The 19,461-nt window shown below is 39.8% G+C and overlaps 1 long non-coding RNA gene across 1 annotated transcript in view; it reads left to right on the top strand.

Annotated features, from left to right (window-relative positions):
* LOC135324236 (uncharacterized) overlaps positions 1 to 15,594 on the top strand; it is a 37,353-nt gene extending 21,759 nt beyond the window's left edge. Inside the window, exons 2-3 of the long non-coding RNA XR_010385604.1 lie at positions 11,323 to 11,466; positions 15,108 to 15,594. This is a non-coding gene — a long non-coding RNA (uncharacterized LOC135324236). The remainder of the gene's footprint in view (positions 1 to 11,322; positions 11,467 to 15,107) is intronic.
* Positions 15,595 to 19,461: the final 3,867 nt, after the last annotated feature.

Here is a 19,461-nt window from a genome sequence, read left to right as displayed (position 1 = left end):
TATTCTTACCCTGCCGCATTCAGGATCTCTGTTCCTGGAGATCAGACAGAAAGGATAAAATGGGATCTCTTCAAAGCCAACCAGCTGGAGAAAGTGTAGTTGTTAGTGAATGATCTTGAAGAACCAAATGTATTTTTTTCCAAAAATGAACTAGCTGTGGTAGAAGCAAGCACAAAACCCTTCAAATAGGGCCTTTATGCCCATCACTTGTCCTTATTATCCAGAGTTACTTTCCATAAACACTTCACCTGCCAAATTCTATCCTTTACTTCCTTGGTCCAGCTGCTGGTGACTTTTACAGCACTTCCATTAGGAAATAAGAAGTACATGGAAGCAGAGTACCAGAGAGTAATAATTCAGGCAACAACAGATATCACTAATTGGCAGTAAGTCCATAAAACTGTCACTGCGAATGAGCAAAGGCAATGAGAACAGTTGGGCTGTTGGAAAATGAGGATGCTGCATGTTGTTACAGGGTGAGAGGCACCTGGGAGAGGAAAGCTGGTATGACCATTTAGGATGGGAAAGATTTGAAGATATAATTGAACCACATCTCACACGTGTGTAAACATGTGACTATAAGGTTTGGTTTAAAATTTCTGCATGAGGAAGGAAAGGAGAAACAGCTTAACTAACCCTTTGACAGCCTTCCAGGATTCAGCTACAAGTATCAATAATGCAGAGCAAGATTCAAGTAAGCTTCACATCTATTGCAGTCAGTAAGACTAGGAGTCAACTCTCTAGTAAAACCTCCCTTGTCCAAAAGGGGCAGCAAAAACTGCAGGCAGCTAATTTCTCACAGGTTCTTACCCCTCTCAGGTGGTTCAAGCTATTTGTCCTTCTGCCTTTTGCTTCAGGAATGAATTGCAATATTTCTTGAAATAACCACCATGAAGTGCACTTAGCTTTTTTTATTGCTTAGCTAATGACTGAGGCAAAACCTAGCTCTAAAACTGTCTTTCCAAATTCTCAGACAGTCCTGCTATTTCCAAGGAACTGCAATGTAAGACCTGAGAAATCTTTTTTCTGAGAAGGCGAGCATTATGTTTAAAAAAATTGCTTTGCTTTTACAATGACAAGTGTTTACTCTCCTTCATGATGGAATTCATTTAGCACAGTCTTAGCTTATTGTGTAGCACAACTCGGAGCCAAAGTAAACAGAGATGTATTATTCTAGAGACCGAATCAACAAGACGAGGAATGCACGTTTGAGATTTGTCGTTATGAGGAAACTGAGAGTTATGTTTGTCTTCTCTCCCTCTGCTAATGGGCAGAGCAGTTCCCTGTATTTGTTGCCCTATGGCAGTCCAGGAGGAGGCTAACACAGATTGCTCTTCCTCTTCCCAAGTCTTAGACTGGTCACATATTGCTTTTCTGCATCCCCAATCCCCGCAAGCAGTTTACATGGGACCAGCGAGGTTATAGCGTTGGGGCTCTGTGAAGGATGTATGCCAAGAAAAGATTCTTCTCCTTTGCCTCCCCCTTCCTGCCCCAAGAGGTTAAATCCATCAGTCCTTGGTGATTTTTGAAGCAGTTATAAAGAAGGTAACTCTGGGTTAGGAATGTGATGCCAGCACTCTTCAGATACTTCACTTCATTTTGACATTTACAAATATCCAACACCTATTTTTAAATTACATCTGTCTACTGATTCACAGGTTGGACTAACACCCTGCTCAGGAATGGAGGAGATATCAAAGATAACTGGCTGAGAGGATGAACCACACCACAGCTGCAGCTGATGTTTAAGCAGACTAATCAAGGACATGTACCTTTGCCTGAGTTATATTAACATGTATTTCATTTAAATAGGGGTGGATGAACTATAGGGAAAGTGCATTTGTATAGACGGGAAGCCTCTTCCCTTAGATAGTATGATCTTTCCTAGGAAGTGACCTCAAATTAAAACCACATTCTTCAGGAATAGTTTCGAGTCAGTAGTACTCTACTGCTTCAGGTGTGATACTATAGATTTTCTCTTGTATATGCCTTCTCCCGTGCTTCTCCCCTTTTCTTTACTGCATCTTTTGGTAGAGACAGCTCACAGCCCACTTGCTGGGTCTGACTTCTATCAATTCTTCTGTTACAACAGCCACTTGAACAGAGTATCTGTGTATGAGATTTAGGAGTCCAGCCTTTCGGTGGCTGGGAATTTCTTTTCTGATTCACAGTCCCATGCACAGATGAGCTTAAAGATATTTTATATGCACAGTCTCCCAGAAAGTCACTCTCTGCAGACAAAGGCTTATTATAGTTTAATTGACTTTCTGTCAAATTGTGTTAAAGTGTTTATTGAAAGTAATCCATATAACACTTGTATGAGATTAATTTCTGGTTGTAAGACCTAAGCTCATTCAAAGGGAATCTGAAGCTCTGTGCTTCATCACACAAAGTGGACGTGCTTTGCCAAGAATGGAAACATTCTCCATTTTTGTCATTATATACTATATACAGTGCACGAAACCAAAATCCTGGCCTCGTTCCCACCCATGTTGCTTAAACATCAATACAGGCACTAGGTTCACAGCTTTGTATTTAGGGAGAATGCAGTATTTTTCCACTTAAAAAATGAGCATATGAAGCCATCAACCCCTACTGCTTCAATTTTCATTTATGAGAGTTTGTAGTAACAAAATCATTCTTTGTAAAGATTCTTTCTCCTGATTTGACTGAGGAAGCTGGAAAGCAGGTTATTTTTTTCCACAGGATGCTAATCTGCTTTCTTTTGCAGTGGAGCACCAGCTCACGTGATCCTGAGGATTGCCTCTAAAACAAGAACCTTTAGATTGAACTGTAAAAATCTAGCATTATACTTCAATATTTTCCTTGTCTGATTCCTTATATGCAAAACAGAAGCCAAGAAGCCAGTCCAGTTGTCCAGTGTCAAAGAGGAGCTTCAGTCTATTAAAAGGTGACACATCAATGTGAACGGCCAGTTTATATTTGCAAGTTAAGGGGGTTTTACAAACTGTGTACACTGACACCTCAAGATTGTCTGATATTTGGTGGAAACTGCATTACGTGAGAGAGGCGCGGGGGACTTTTGTTGTACGTAGCGGATTACCTGATATAGTGTGGTCATCTTTCGAGGTTTTTAAGCTGATTCTTCTTCAGAGCAACAAAGTTGTTTTCCCACCAGCAAGCAGAATGGCAGGGGGCAGAGGCAGAAGAAAGACCTGAATTCCCACCAGGGATTTTCTTGCCACAGGCAGGTTCAGGAGGGAGCCATTTCTTGCCTGCTGGTTTCACTATGTAGTAACTTTAAAGTGGTTTTAGTTCGATCAGGACTTCCTATGCCCTCTTTCCTTTTTCTACTCTTCAAGCTTCCTTGTGTGCTAAGCAGAGTATGAAACTGCCAGTGAAATCATTTATCTTTTGAATCCAAAGTATTAAAATGGTTTCCAAACTTGGCAACATCAGTTGGTGCAGTCTTAGCATCAAGTGAAGGAAAGGTGAAGGAGACGAGTTCAGGGCTGCACACAGAATACAGTTTGTATTAAGTATCTGAAGTTGGGGAATGCATGATGTAACCTCCACAAGTGCTAATCCCTTACTTTTCGTTGAGGCTGGACATTTGCAGGTTTTAATTGACGCTTATTCCTGGATTGCATGGCAGGGATGAATAAGTAGACATGATATGAAAGCAGCAGTAGAAATTGCTTTTTCCTGCATGTTTCTTAGCTAGAGAAGACAGTAGCTAACTGCCCTGATTTACTCCTGGGAAGCCTAAAGAGACTTGTAGAAAAAGCAAAGTGAAGAGAAAAGGAAAATCTAAGTAAAATTGGCCCAGCTGAGCTCATGAGCACAAAATGCTGCAAAATATTGAAGGCTTAAGTGTTAGGGTGAAAGCCTGCAGGACTCCCAGGTTGAGATCTGGAGAGGAACATCGCTCTTTTAATTCTCCTTTCACTGGCATATATACAAAGTAAAATAAACTCTCACCTTAAGTTTCTGGAAGAAGAGGCTGCTGTAAAGTAACAGGAGATCTGTATCAGATCTACAGAATGCTGCGAATATGAACCTATTATTTTCTATTGAAAGTAAGCAGTTTATGAACAGTTTTACTGGAAATAACTTAAAATACAGTCGGAAGCCAGACTCCCAGCTTTCACTGTTGAAGCTATTAATACCGGGGAGAAAACATTCCACACGAGTCTTGCAACAAAGGTGGAATACTTTCACACCGTATTAGAGAGATAGGTTCAAAGATTTGACATTTTACAATGTTTATGCATCATTTCCTGCATATTATAGTTCTGTGATGAAATGTATACTTAAAATGTCAAAAAGTATAAATATATGGGAGTAGAGGCACACACCATGCATTTTCTTTGTTGGTGTTAAAGATTGAACATGAGATCACTACTGAAAATGCTATTAGGCTATTTTTTAGCATGTTATTCAAGAGGAAAAGAAAAGCCAAGCCTTTTACATAATCAGACTACATCTTCTGTAATGTTCACCAGTGGAAAGAAGTTAGCATCTAGGACTTTGGGGAACCACAAGATGCACATAGGTTTTTACAAACCAGAAATAGTTTTGAATCAAAGATCTAAAAATTTTATTTTAATCTTTGTAGCTATCAGACAACATACATTGTCAGCTAGGCTTTCTATATTTTCAGGTGAGAATTAGACACAAGAAATCTAAGAGCAGTGTAAAAACTGAACACTGGTTTAAATGCTATTCCCTGGTTAAGTTGAAAGCGTAATGATGAAAATGTTGAATCCATAAAAACTGAATATTATGATTAAAAAGGGAGGAAAAAATCTCAAAGACATGAATCTGATATCGGTATAACAATTCTGTGTATAATTGCGGGGAGGGGAAGTCACGCAAACCCAGCTAGTAAATGAGGCATGGATGGAAGAAAATATAGGATAATGTGGTTCAACCCCCCATAGCTGTTTTTAATTGCTCCATAATACTGCAAAATAATGATATGGTGTTTTTTTACAACATACCTGTGTAATTGTACAGTTCGTATCTCAATGCTGTCATTGCATTGAAATTATCAATATTGGTCATTTGTATGAAGAATTATACTATGGCTCTACATACAAACTGAACGCACATGTAAAATGTGCATAAAATTTGAGCACCTAAGGTGAGCACTGACAGTTTCTTATACCATCATTAAATGACAGTTTCACTTCTATGCAAATTAAGTCCATGGACCTGAAAAAAGGGGCGCATTAGCATAGGTATTTTTTAAACCCACTGCCTGCATAAATTATGTAACTAACATCCTGCCAGGCCTGCAAATTTAATGAGGTTCCCCATTGCTCTAAAAAGAATTAGCTAATTTTGTAATGATGACTGATTCACAGATTCAGAAAGGACCTTTATAGACGTGTAACCTGGCAGCCTACATAAGCACAAGCCATAAAAATTCCATGCATTAATTTTTGCATCAGAGTTAGTAGACAGTTTAACAGATCTTCTTTTATAAAGAAGATGCCCAGTCTTAATGTTAACATTGTTAAATCTTCATGAGGTAGCTGCCTGCCTATGAAGTCTATGTGAATGTGTTGAGAGATTTTTTCAGGGAGAGGGAGCACAAATATAAGGATTGACCCAATCAAGTCCTTGAATAAAACCTATTCTTGGAAGAATTTAATGTATTTTGGACCAATTTGTCCTTCTGTTGCATCAGTCAGCAGCACTGAAGTGTTCTAACTGAGGCAAAAATACATCCCATTACTTCCATCTTTTTTTATACATTTGCACCAGGCAACTAAAACTATTCCACTTGGGCAAGAATTCTCTCACTTTGTTTACACTTTACCACAAATACTACAGTTAAAAAAAAAAAAAGAAAGAAAAAAGGCAAGCAGGCAGCAGGCCAGCTTCCCATCTATTAAAACACTGCTTATGTGGAATGGCTCCACTGCAGCTGACAGAACCCTTCTGAGGCCATGGACCTCAGTTTTTAAGAGAAGGGGAAGCCTCAAGTCACCAGAGTCAGGTTTGTATATTGTCAATTAAAATAACCAACGTTTTGCTTGGGTATTCACAAAAAAAGACCAAAAAAAAAAAAAAAAAAAGAGGAACATGGATGAGCTCAGTAGCTGCATGGCCTCTCCTGCCTCCCACCATAATTTCTGGGTAGCCTATGTCACTTTCTACAGCTAAGTTGCAATTTAGGGAAATATCTCAGCATTAAAAATGCTGAGTTGTCTTTGAGGCAGGGTTATAACATAACAGTGACAGAATTTGGGAATAACTCGATGTAGCCATTTAACCCAGCATTTCATGTGGTTTGGCTAAGATGTATAGGGAATCAAATACATGCAAGAGCAGCCAGCCTTGCTCTTTGCAGTCCTTTAGGCTGCGGATTGTGTGCTACACAGTATTTACAATACTATGCATTGCCTGGTGGGAAAGGACGTGTGTGGTTTAGCTAATAATTCTGACCTCATTCTGTGTAGGAGAAGAGTTTGACTCACCAGTACAAGCTGAACACAAGGCGTTCAAGAGTGAGATGGTGTGTGTTTTACTAGGAATTTTGAGATTTCACAGTACTCTGGAATATTTTGTCAACTCTATGTAACAACTGTTTGTGAAAATGGACACAGGTAACACTTATCCACAGTTTTTAATCAAAATCTCAGAGGGACGGAGGCTAATTAATTGCTGCTGCAAGACAAGATTCAACTTCGGCTTAGTATCCTTTCAAAACCAACATAGGATGGAAGGCTGCCAAACAAAACACATGTATTTGGCACCCAAGAAAGGAGGAGGTCCTTCAAGTTAACAACACAGTAAAACCACACTTTTGATAGTTTCTCAAAGGAATAGGGTGGTAAAGGATGCAATGATGTTCCTACTTTCCGTTAGTCTTTTCTGTAATCGCTGATAAGCTACTAAAAGCGAGGATGGCAACCAAAACTAATCAATTCTTATTTTGTCTGATGAGCATCAAGGGTCCAGAATGTCTTCAAGCTCACTCTGTCTTTCAAAAGGGTTTTAGAGCCTAATTTAACGTTAAAATCTGATTTTGGACCAGACACTTCTAACAAAACAAAACCCAGAAATGTGAATCCTAATCCAGGACTTCCTACACCCAGCATTAGACAATGCTCATGACCCTCCTTGTGCTATCTTTTGGCTTCATAAAATAATTTTTCCCCTTGCTCAGCAACAGGCAAGGGGGAAGAGGAATACCGTCTCCAGTACACCCAAAAGTCTCGTCCTGGTTATTTTGATTTTCTGGGAGTTAGAGAGATGGATCTGATCCTGAATCTCTTTTTGATGAGTGCTTTCACTAGTACCCTATTCCAGCAGCAGCAGGCATCACATCCCAGAGCAACTCACCTGCTTTTTAGACAGTGGGAATCATTTTCCTCACTGGCAGCTACGGTGTGTGTCCTGGTTTCGTGTGTCCTCCCTGTCAGGGTGCGTTGCAGTGCTGGGTTTTGCATGTGCCCTGTCTGTGCTTAGCACAGGATGGGGAAAGTAAGACTAGGAAGGGTTTTTCTGAGGATTAGAAAGTTCTGGTAGGGACAGACCCCACTATTTGCAGGGTAGAAGCCACTTCTGCACTGAGGTGGGCTGACCCTGCATTTTGCTGTAAGCCCCCAACATCATGCACTGAATATTCTCAGAGCAGGCGTACCAAGCCAGGCTTCCCCGTTCACCTCAACAGCACCTGAGCTGTTTGGACTGGTGCATTTTCTGAATGCATGTTCTAGTTTTAAAGTTCCCTGTGCCCTAAGGGTAGAAGCATCCAAATGAGGTCACCTTTTCACTCACACTACACTCTAATGGAGACGGCACTGGGTTTTAGTGCCAATGATGTTTAAGGCTTGCTTTAGATGCAGTAATGGGCCAGAGCACCTAGCCAGGCATTCTCCGAGATGAACTGGAGGTCTGAAATATCCTAGCAAGTGAGCTCATTATTAAGAAAATGGGGAACTCTTTCCTTTTTCCTAGATCTGTGTAAATGAATTGTCATCATACATCATTAATACTGCGTAAGTGTAAATCAAAAGCAATAACTGTCCATTAGGGCCAGGCTTTTTACAGGGGCCTAAAAGCAAATTTACAGTGACCTTTCCCCAAGCATCTGTATAGGATTTGCCCTTTGCCAATGGTCTCTTCTGGAACCAGTTACTAAAGTAAGGCAAAGCAGAGCTGGCCCTGGGACATGCTTAGGTAAGAGAGGAGAGGGAAAAAGAAACCTTTTTCAACCTTTAAAGTCATGACTGAAACCCAGTAGGCACAAGACTTTTTGTTTCATGTAATCGCTCTTGCTGTGCATCTAAAAATCTAATGAATTTCTTTTAAAAACCACCATTATACAATACTAAGTACTGTAAATTATGTGTTTAACAAGTGACGAATGGAGCAAACAGGTTATATAGACATTACACTGGAAGTGTTTGAAAGGAAGTTCACAGTGCTTTTTAAATGTCTTATCAATTTAATAAAAAGTCTTCTATTAGCTTCAAAAGCAAAAGGCCACAACTTCCAAGCAGTTCACTAGCTTTGTGCAAGGTACCTAATAGCTTCAATGCTATGCAATTTTTTAAGTCTAAGGTAGAAAACAAAACAACGGCCTAAATTCTATTTTCAAGGAAAACTGGATATAGTTTTAAGCTCACAGAAATGGGGTGGGGGGGAATACCAAAACAGTGTGAATGAAAGTGTGCTAGGAATATAGTTGCCAGCAGTGGCAGGTAATATTATTTATCTGACTTTATTTGAATTTGTCCTGCAACGGAAACATTTTGGGGTATTTTCTAGAAATCCTGCTGTTAATCTTTGAAAAATGTTGCAAAAATGTGTTAGTAGGTCAGATAAACAAAACTGTCTCAGCTACTATTTTCTTTTTATATTCCCTTAATGCTAAGAAAGTTTGCGGAAAAATGTGGGTTTTTCCACTTCTCTCACTTAATGCAGGTGGTCCTATTTCAATGTCCATAAGCATCTATTATGTAAAGACAGAAAAATGGTCTTTCCTGTACAAGCTCTTCTATGCAGATATTTAAATTACATGTTCCATGTTAAATATCTATGCTGCTGCTTTGGCATGTGAGCTCCTCACAGTCATATTACCCTGTGCGGTAAAACTTTGCCCTACCTACAAGAAGTATGTAGCTGTGCCGTGAATCAAACCTTGAGCTCTCAAGTCTCAGGCTAACGCCTTGACTGCCACACGGGAATTAAAAGCAGTGTTACATATGTGACAGGCCTTTTTCTATCTAGCATCAACAAACGGTAGAAAAAAATCACATGACCAGTGCTGTAACAAGGTACCTGCACTAGAAGTATGCCGACATGCATCCTTATTCCCTGGGCTTGAAGGCTGACGGCCCTTGGGAGGGACAAGAAAGGCTAGGTTCCTTACTGAAGCTTTTCCTGGATTCTTCCTTGATTTAAGAAATATACCCAGTTAACAACTTTCTACCACTACAGTGAATTTGCATAAATCATATAAAGTAAAGTTCTGATTAAATTTTATCATCTCCGACATATTTTTCCTAGTTAATCTGTTCCAACTGGTTATATATAAATATATTGCGTGGCCGATATGCTTTCGCAGTTTGGCGTTTTAACAGTAGAAATGCCTCAAGATCCTCGTTATCCTAATACTAGCTACTGTTTGAGGGTATTCTTAAAAACTATTGCTCTATGAAGAAAATCAGGGTTATCCTTCTTTAACTGCTGTATCAGGAGGCCCATAGGATACTGTTTCATGCTGTGTAACCATATGTCCTAGGACAGGAGCACAAAGCCAACACTATGTCAAATTCCTTGAAATTCCTTGCACGTAAGCAACCAAGTGCTGCAAAAATAGGAATGCTAGAAAGAATCAGAAATCCTTCCAGGCAGTTTTCAGCTGGAACTAGGTCACCAAATGATAGTTCTTGATTAACATTCAAAAGTTTAAAATAACCCCAACTATTTTTTCCCTGAATCACAAAGATCTTTCTGGATAGTGAGAGTTGACATTACAGAAAGAAATCACACTTTCCTGTGAGAGCAGAAGTTTCAGACTGGTTACAGATCTATTTTTCCAGAATCTGTGGGTGTCTGAGCTTGGCATTTCCATTTGAAGCTCGACTCAGAAGGAAAGCTCCGCTGAGGCTGACAGATAGAAGTGTCAAACGGAGTGAAAGGAAGAGCAAAGAGAGCTCCAGCTTGCTTCAGAGCTTACTGAGGGGACCAGTTCACTTGCCATGAACTGCCGGATTTCAGTAGTTGGTGTCACTTTGCATAACAAACCTACCTTTGTCCAAGATGTACAGGTGCATATCTTTAAATGGTCAGTTAATCTAGGCTGACATTTCCCCCACCAACTGGTAGGAAATGTCTTCTGACTTCTTGAAGCCTTTAAAAAGATTGCTGTATCATGTCACCAGAAGATAATCACAAAGCTTAGCATATTAAGTTCTGTAATGTGCAAATATTAGAAAACTCAGCTTGATGGTGTAAGACTGGAGGAAGTTATGTTTTGCTTCCTTTTTCTACTGTAATATGAGAAATCAGAATTTCCCACTGTGTTGGTGGTACAGCCATAAAGAGAATTCCAGTTACATAGCCTCTAATCAGAGCATGCTGGCCTTCTTAGTCCAGCTTTCTCGTGACTAATGTGAAAAGGGGGAGGAAACGGTAGTTGCATGTATAGCAACCATAGTTAAGCCCAGTAACATGCTGCCTACTCAGCACCGCAGCACTGATTTAATTGGGGCACAAGCAAATGCTAATTTGTTAAAGAACCATTTTGGCCTACTCCACACACGCTTTTGTGCTGTCATAAGTATTTCAGGACAACAACTGGTTTCCGATGATTTAGCTACACTTAGGGCCAGCTGATAAGCTCTGGCACAAGATTAATGCAAACTGTCAGTCCCTTCTGCCATCCTTGCACTAACAGCTATATACATGGCAAGTAACTGAAGTGATAATATCTTAAACCACACCATCTAAATCCAGTTGAGGATCCTAACATAACTATGTAATGCATAAATAGTCATAAAGTTTGCTGAAGCTTGTCTCCTTCCTTTAGAAGCTTATAACGATGTGGTTCCTTAACAGGAATATGAACAGCCAGCATCCAAGCTGCTCCACTAACGCTGCTGGCAGCTTTGGAAAGGCGAGCTCACCTCCCCACCAAGCCCTTGGTGACAGCAGGGGTTGTAACTGTGAGGGGATGGTGCTGGTGCTAGGAGAATCAGATCCCAATCACAGGTGGAGGAATTGCTAGATAAGGCCAATGATACCTGCTAGGCTCAACTTCTAAGGTGTTTTACAAAGGACAACTAGGGGAGCAAGTCAAATGGAACAACAAAGCCAAGATATTTTTTGATGGTTTAGGAAGAACGCAAATGAGACATCAAGAACCCTTTGAGAAGTTGCACCTCATAAGACAAGGCTGAGCCACATCAGATGTTTTTTTGTTGCTTCCTTTCTGAACTGCTGAAGAGAGTTGCATCTCAACAATCTGCTCCATTACTTATGGTAAGCTTCAACCCTGCTTAAAATGCTATTAAGACATCATGTAAACACTATGATTTTTAAATGGCATTGATACAATTGCTATTTATCGTATAGCAGCCACTGAATTGCATCTTCCTTGGCAGCAGAGATGTGCCTTTTGTTCCCAGCTTTCCTGTTCTCCAGTAACAAGTTGATACCACAAAGGCAAGAGTAGCAATGGTATGTCTGGGAATATGGATGCTGTACAGAAGCATAAGAGAATATTTGAGTCATATAAGCTTTTATACTTGCAGGCTTCCCAGGACATGCACTAGAATTTTTTTCCCTGTCATGTATTACACATACCATCTCAATATAATTTGATGCTTCCCATGGTAGCCTCAGCCAAAACACAGAATAAGCGTATGGGCAAGAATGTGCAAGAACACATTCATCCATTTTTAAGCTTAATAAGATTAAGTGAAACGAGAGCTTCTCCTCATCCCCTGCCTGCGTAACTCACAGGTGACTAATGTTTAAACTTTAGATTTTCACAGCTTTTACTATGCATGCTACACATTACAGAAACAGCTACACAACTGAAATACAGGCTAGACCCTCTGTGTGCTCCTTAGAATCCACAAGGTCATGCCAGCTGAGATACACGAGAGATTTAAAATATTCTCTGAGATACGGATTTCTTTTAAATCTTCAGAGCTACAATTCTATCTTTATCAGAGGTTTGCGTGTTTGAGCGGACAGAACCCAGTGAAGAAACAGGAAGAGAAGAAAACTTCACTGTTGGAGTTCTTTTAAGGATGTGAAAAATATTCTGTAGTGCTTGAGCATAGGATGTTATGAGCTGTGCTCCTGCCCAAGATAACAAACTGCATGTGAAGCTCATGTACTACATGTTTAAAATAATCCCTCCCTATACATATGCAGTTTAAAAGGGACATTGCTAGAAAAGAGGGATCTAAGCAATCAAGTTAGGCTACTGCACTCTGCCAGAGTGTTAACTATTGTGGTACTGGCCACACCGACCACTTTGAACTGGGCAACTACAGCCTGAGTGATGCTGGCGTAGAGAGCACCTGCCCCTCCGCCACACTGTGCCATCTGTTCAGCTGTGCTGCGGGAACTCGTGTGCCATGGGCCTGTGAATCAGTTCAGAGACTTATCACAGCTAAAAATAATCCTGGGGAACTATGGACTTGGAGTACTGCTTTTCCCGAGAACAACTAAAAGCAAACACAAACTCCAACACACAACCTTTCTGCATCCCAGTGCCTCACTAGCCAGGGGGTGTTTTCAGGTTGCTGCTAAACACAACTTAATGGAAGGTCGAAGTAAAGGAAGGTTGATTTAAGGAAGTGAAATATCTTTTAGGAATTAGTCATAAACTAATCATGCTCTATTAGTTCATACAGCATTAACCAGGGAGGTATGTTAAAAAAGGATCAAGCTTATTTCTTCTGAATGTTCTGATTTTTCCTGAATTTTAGGTTAATATGAAGAGAGTTGGAAAGTTCCACTGAAGTCCTCAAATACTTACATTGTTTAATCATTACAGTTTCTGAAAGAAGCACTTTACAATAATCAGGACCCAAAGCCCATTTGGGACCAACAAAGAACTGTCATACACACGTAGTACGAAGTGATCGTATTTGACAGGTACTATTTTCAGGATGCTATTCCCAGCCCTTTAACATGTCTTGGTGAGCATATACTACTCTGTAGTGCAAATCTGCTCTCTAGTGGCAAAAGCTTACCACAGCAATTTGATCAAAATAATTTCATAGAAAAATTCTTACTTAATCCTGATGAAGTAAATTGAGCACTGTTTTGCAAGAGTGGGTAATAAGGGAATAAAACAGTTTAAGGAAATCAGAATTTGAGCAACTGAAACTAAGAGTAGGTAACTGTTCAGATCTACTAGTGATTCTAGTTCGTCTCCCTGTGAGTAGAGGAAAGATCTCTTGTAATATAGACTTCACTTACTTGAAATATGTTTGAGGTAGACTGGCTAATCACAAAAAGGACCTTAACAAAAAGGAGCTCATTTATTGCTGTCGTGAACCATGTGGAGTTTTATCAGGTTCAAATCAGCAAGCTAGCAAGCTTGCAAGGCTGGAATGTCAACTCCCAATGCACATGCACGTTGTTACTCGTCAGTAACATTTATTTCCCTTTTAGCTAAAAGTAACCATAGAAATAGGTGATAGCACTGCAGTTAGATCATTTTAATCATTTCCCTGTTACATCTTTCATTGCGTAAGTCTTTAAATGTTTTGTCGTTTGTAGGGCTTAAAATTCTTCAAACACAGCATATTAAGTTGGCAGCACTTACTGACAAGGAAGTGTAAGAAAAACTCAAAGTGACTATTTGTTTTTACTCACATATGTGGAAGATGTTAATGGAATTAAGCAGAGGCTTCATGGTAGAAAGACTAGGAAGAAATATTGTACAATAGAATTTACAGAGCTTAGGCATTTCACTTTGGAGTCCTGTAAGCCTTATTATTAGCTTTCAAAATCATGCTTGGGTTCAGAGATCAGCCTGAGTCGCACAACCCTTTCTAGCTATTCAGCTGCTTGGTTCTTCAGTTTCGTAATTCACAGATAAATGGGTGTTTCCTCACAAACACTGGGAAATTAAACTATGATAGCTAAATTGGCCATGACTCCCATATGTTAGTACTTGGTTGAAATATATACATGGGTCGAGAATTGAACTGCCCATTTCCAGCCCAGGATATAAGGCTACCCAAACTGGCATTATAATATGCAGAAGTTCAGCACCAGTTGCATGTGCATTTTCAGCTGAGGGCAGAGATGAGGGTGATAACCAGTTCTGCTATAATCTCCAATGTACCTGAAATTTGAGAGCATATTGACATGATAAAGTTGAGTTCTATGAGAGTGACTGCCTTAAGAAGAAATATTTGGAGTTCTCCTTATATTGATGTATGTGTATGATTTTTGGTGGATTTCTCATTTCACACTCAGAAAAAGAAAAAGATTAAGAAGAGTGGAAAAAGAGTGGGTTAACACACAAAATGAGGTTGGCCTTAATGAGAAACAGAGCCTTCTTAGAGTACACTGACTTTCTTAATTGTCAACCCTCAAATGTGGGAAGGTAAGGCAGACCCACAACTTTTGTAAGCTGTCTTTCAAGGCACTGCAGTGAAAGGTTTACACCAGTTGAAGACCTGACCCTAGATTTTCAAAAAGATGCTTCTTCAGATGTGTGAATGCATGAAGCTACATAACCTGTGTGCTTGCAGGGTGGTCCAGAACACCTATAAATAGCTAATCCTTTAGCACTCTCCCTCACCCACTACGTTTTTGCACTGCGAGAGCACACAATAGTTTCTGGTTGTGCATTAGCTCTCCTTATACTGTAACTAGGCAACAGCCCTATCTAAGAAATAGCTGATCCTTGCCCCAAACAGCTAGCAATCTCAGGGAGCAATGAGACAACAGCTGAATATAATTAACAGAGTGTGGGAGACAGACAGGCTGGTCTGCATAATAGCAGCAGTCACAGTGCAGCAGCTGCCTAACCAGCAAAAATGCTCTGGGCTGGCACTGTGTGGGGGACAGTCCTGCTGGGGGACTGTGAGGAGGCAGTGAGGTTGTTTTGTGTTTTTATGAAGCTTCTTGTTCCTTGTATTTTGCAGTATTGGCAGATTCCTACTATGACCAGGTTGCTGTATGGAGGGAATCAAAGTTCTGTGAGAATCATTGACAAAGGTATTTGGTTTTATGTACAGAAAAAAAAAGTAGCTGTGGGAAACCAGTGTCCGTGGAAGCAAACTGTGCACTCTGCGAGAACAGGGCACCTTGCTGTTCTGGCTCAGACATGCTTTAGGCAGATACTCTACAAGCTGCTGTTTGTATTTCTATCCACATTTTTATTCTGTGCCATGGAAAAAGTATCTGCAATACCAAATTCAAATTCTTCTCAGCTCAAGATCATGCTAAAATGTCAAGGGATACCAGTTCAACTGTCAGTCCACAAGCATGTATATCAGGACTGACATTAAATTCAAGACACAAGTGTTTAAAAACAACATGTAACAACTGCAAGCACCATCCATCACATTTTCTGAGACAGTCAGGTTAAATGTTTTTAGGTAAATTACTTAAGAGAAATTGAAGTTTATTTGTTATGGAATCTGTACTACAAAATAAACAGATAGTTCAGATGACTTCATTAAATTTTCTAATTGGATGTTCCAGGACAGTTACGGTTGTCAGGAAATAGATGCACCTGCTGTTTCCTGATTCTGGTTGATTTGTGTACATAAAGACAATAAGCATTTGAGGAGAAAAAAAATCTCATAATCCACTCTTATAAGTAAGACAATCTCTAGTTCAATCCCAAATTATACAAAGCCATACTTCCATTTTTTTAAGCAAAGCTAGCCATTTCTACTTGCACCCTCTCATAATGGGGTATAACTGCTTCATATCATCCCTTTTGCATGATACTACTCAAAAGCATTTGTACAGCCATGAACGATTTGCCCCAGCTAGGCCAGTCCCAAACTATCACATTACAAAGCCATTGCTTCACATCTGTAGTTTCCAATAGCAATGAGATTAGCTCTGATACTACCTGATGCTTGTAGGAAGCATTGGGTCAGATACAACTGCAGCAGTTCCAAAGGGCTCAGAAAACAGAGGTGAAGCCCATTACTGCATGGCTAACTGCAGAAATTGCTCAAAGCACTCTTAGCTAGTGTTTTGCGTGAGCTCAAAGAGAACAGGAATTACTGTGCTGCAACACAGATATGCAAACTAACCTTTTATTTTGGGAGCAAGATACTTCATAAGACATCCATATGAATCCTGGGGGGGTGGGGGGTGGTAATCAAAAAGCAGAAAAAGCATCTGAATACCAGAGGAGGGTGGGAAGGCCTCATGCTTAAGATAACATTCCTCCCAGCAGGACAGTCAGGAGTCAATTACTAGCCACAGAAAGAATGTAGGGCAGTATGTCAGATCCCGGTAAGATACTTTTCTAGTGAGATGGTGTTAGTATTTAATCCTTTCTGGCTTGGTTTTCCTCCCTCATTTACTTCTTCTTAAATTCTAAAGTATTATTGAAAAGTCACCCTTGACAGTGCAACATAACCAGCAGTTTTGATCAAGGATAAAAGATGATGGCTTTGGGACATTCATGTTTCCTGTCTTATAAGAAAATATAAAGTGTGTTTCATAAGAATGGAAAACCATCTTGACCTTCCAACCCTGAAAACTGGGCCAGGAATTAGATAATAGCTTGGCTTTCATGCTGGCCCCCACTTCATTACCAAAAATCAGATTTGGCAGCCGGAATTTAATTTCACTTTTCCTCACCCAAAGAAAATGTTTACTAGTTTCTTGACTAGAATGTGGATCAGTGGTGCTAAAAGGAAAAATATCAAAAAATTCCTCCCAACTCTTCTGCTCCTGAAAAAAAATCCCCAAAACTCCCTGAAGCCAAGAGACCTCTGTAGTTTATATTAAATCTACATGTATTAAATACCTAATGAATGTTTGTGAGCCAACTGCTGTGACTGGGACAATGAAAAAAGGTAATGAACTAATTATTCTTTACATGTTGAAAACCCACTTTAACACAGTCTATTTCCTTACAGCCCTAGCAAAAAACCCTTCTGAAAGGTCAGCGAGTCGTTCCCTTTCAGCACCTTGGGTACCCTCAAAAATCACCTGGAGAAGACAACCTTTCTTTTCCATGTGTGTTCTCATTCAGCACCTATGACCACCATATCTGAGCTCCTTCTACTAAGGTTTTCAAACAGCGTGACTAACATCTGCCATATGTTGTTTGCACTCTCATCCTTTCCCCAGGGAGGAAATGTGCAGTAAAGAGTTTTATTTTCAAAGGGATTTGGGTTTTCTTTGTTTTGTTTTGTTTTTTGTAGCATATGTAGAAAGTTAACTTATCTGAGCTTTGGCCCAAAAAAGGGAAATTCATTCAGACCTCAGCCTGACAAACATTACCCAGTCAGCAATGTTGCCTCTGTGGGTGGCTAGCACACCTCAAGTGCCTCTTGAGTACGACTGCAATGTTGTGTGGGTGGGAGATGGTCCTATCCCTGCCAGTAAGGGTGTTAAAGATCAAAACCCAATACCGTGAGTTTCATGTGGAAATCCAAAAACATGCAATTACTTCAATGTTCTGTGTACTTGCTGCAAGGCACCAAGCATGCAGCGTGTATTTTGAATCCAGTTCAGTTTCTGAGCAGTATTGAGCTCAATGGATAGTGCTTTTTGTGGCATATGTGACTTCTTTGTTTTTCATGACTCATTACACTTAGACAGGAAATATACTTAATCATAGCTGTCATCTAACAACATCAACATCTAGCAAGAGGTATCCTAAAATGGATTTTTTTTTAAACCAAAGCCAGCCACATACAGTCTGGAGCACTGGTATCATTTCCACAATTTTTTGATCCCTTACCTGTGCAGTTATTGTTAGCCTTCTCTATAACTGCTTTAGCTAGCTGAACTTAACCAGTTCCTAACTGCCAGGATATTTGAATCAGTAAAGCATATGTAATGCTTTACTGTATACACTCTTACAACGTAATAGTGAATACATTGAAAGCGTTCGGTTGGGAAGCTGGAAGATGTTTGAAAGAATCCCTAGAGCAGGCCTGAGCAATCTAATTCCTTTCAATGTCTGCTTTTTCTCTTTACAGTATCTTCTTTGCCTCCTGACTTTCAGGTTAGCTGTGCTAATTGCTCTTAATAATAGGAATACTCTCACTGATAGAAAATGCACTTTCTGAGCCCTGACAAAGAGTAAACACCATGAAGAAAGAGAAATGTATTTCTGAAAAAAATTTAAGTAGTTGTCTAATGATAGATATATAGGAACAGATTTTCTATATGGAAACTAACATACCTGTCATCTGAAAGGTATATAACTACAAACAGAACAGCACTCAGGAATCAGTAGTACATAGTTTTTCCAGTCAAGTATCAGTGTGCCCCAATATGAAACCACTCGAACAATTTATCTTTTTCCACACTGAATAGAGAATAAGAAGTTTGTCAGTATTGGCACTTTTTCTATCTTGATATGTTTGATAGGAACTGGATCAAGACTGCTATTCAACCCTATGCAAGTCACAAATGCTTTAAAAATAATTAAATTGTGATAGGACCACCTCTAGGTTGGACTCAAACTAATTTCCTTCTCATCCTTCTATTAACTCACAGGCAGAGATTTTCAGTGGAGGGGCCTTCTAGCATTAGAAGTGTGCCTTGTTTGGCCGAATGAAAGGGCTTTTTAAGATTTGTAGGGACTGCAACAGCTGTACCAAAGAAAATAAGCATCACCTGAACTAGTTGCTGAAGTGTGTGGGTAAGCAAGCCCTTCTTACAGCTCTGAGGTCAATGAATCAAGAAATGACAGCTGGTTTTCCAGCTTCCCCCTCTTGCATTCTTGCTTCCCTTTCTTAGCACAAGAAAAAAAAAAAAACAAAAAACAAAACCCCACCAAAAAATCCCCAGACTTTTCCAGGAATACAGCACAGAATGTGTAAGATAAGCATAATGACCTCTGTTGTTTTTACTTTCCCACAGCACTGTTGCATGAATGCCTGTGGCTTCAGCGCAGTGCCACTCTCTGGCAGTAGATGTCCCCTTGTGCCTATCACTTTGTAAGAAAGGCTAATAGTTGCAAAATTACATCAGCTTTGATCTGCTCATCTACACAATTTTTTGACTTTGCTTATTTTCACAAAGGTCTGAGAAAATGCAGAATATGTTGCTTCTATGTTTTCTGAAATGCAGGACTGAAGGATTGAGAGGCAATGTCAAAAATCCGTGAATCTCAATTTAGTTTTCATTTTATGCCTTCAAACAAATAAGATTAGGATGATGATTTTTAGTTAACTTTGCCAATTCCCCATAAAAATCATGAGTCAATCTATAAAAGACACTCTTTCTTGACTGCAGTTTAAGCGCATTTCCTCTCTAACATGGAACTTGTTTCTCGTAATTGAGCACCTA

This window comes from Dromaius novaehollandiae, chromosome W (genome assembly GCF_036370855.1).
Source record: "Dromaius novaehollandiae isolate bDroNov1 chromosome W, bDroNov1.hap1, whole genome shotgun sequence".
In the NCBI taxonomy this organism is placed as follows: domain Eukaryota; kingdom Metazoa; phylum Chordata; class Aves; order Casuariiformes; family Dromaiidae; genus Dromaius; species Dromaius novaehollandiae.
This window is presented reverse-complemented; position numbering and strand designations above follow the sequence as displayed.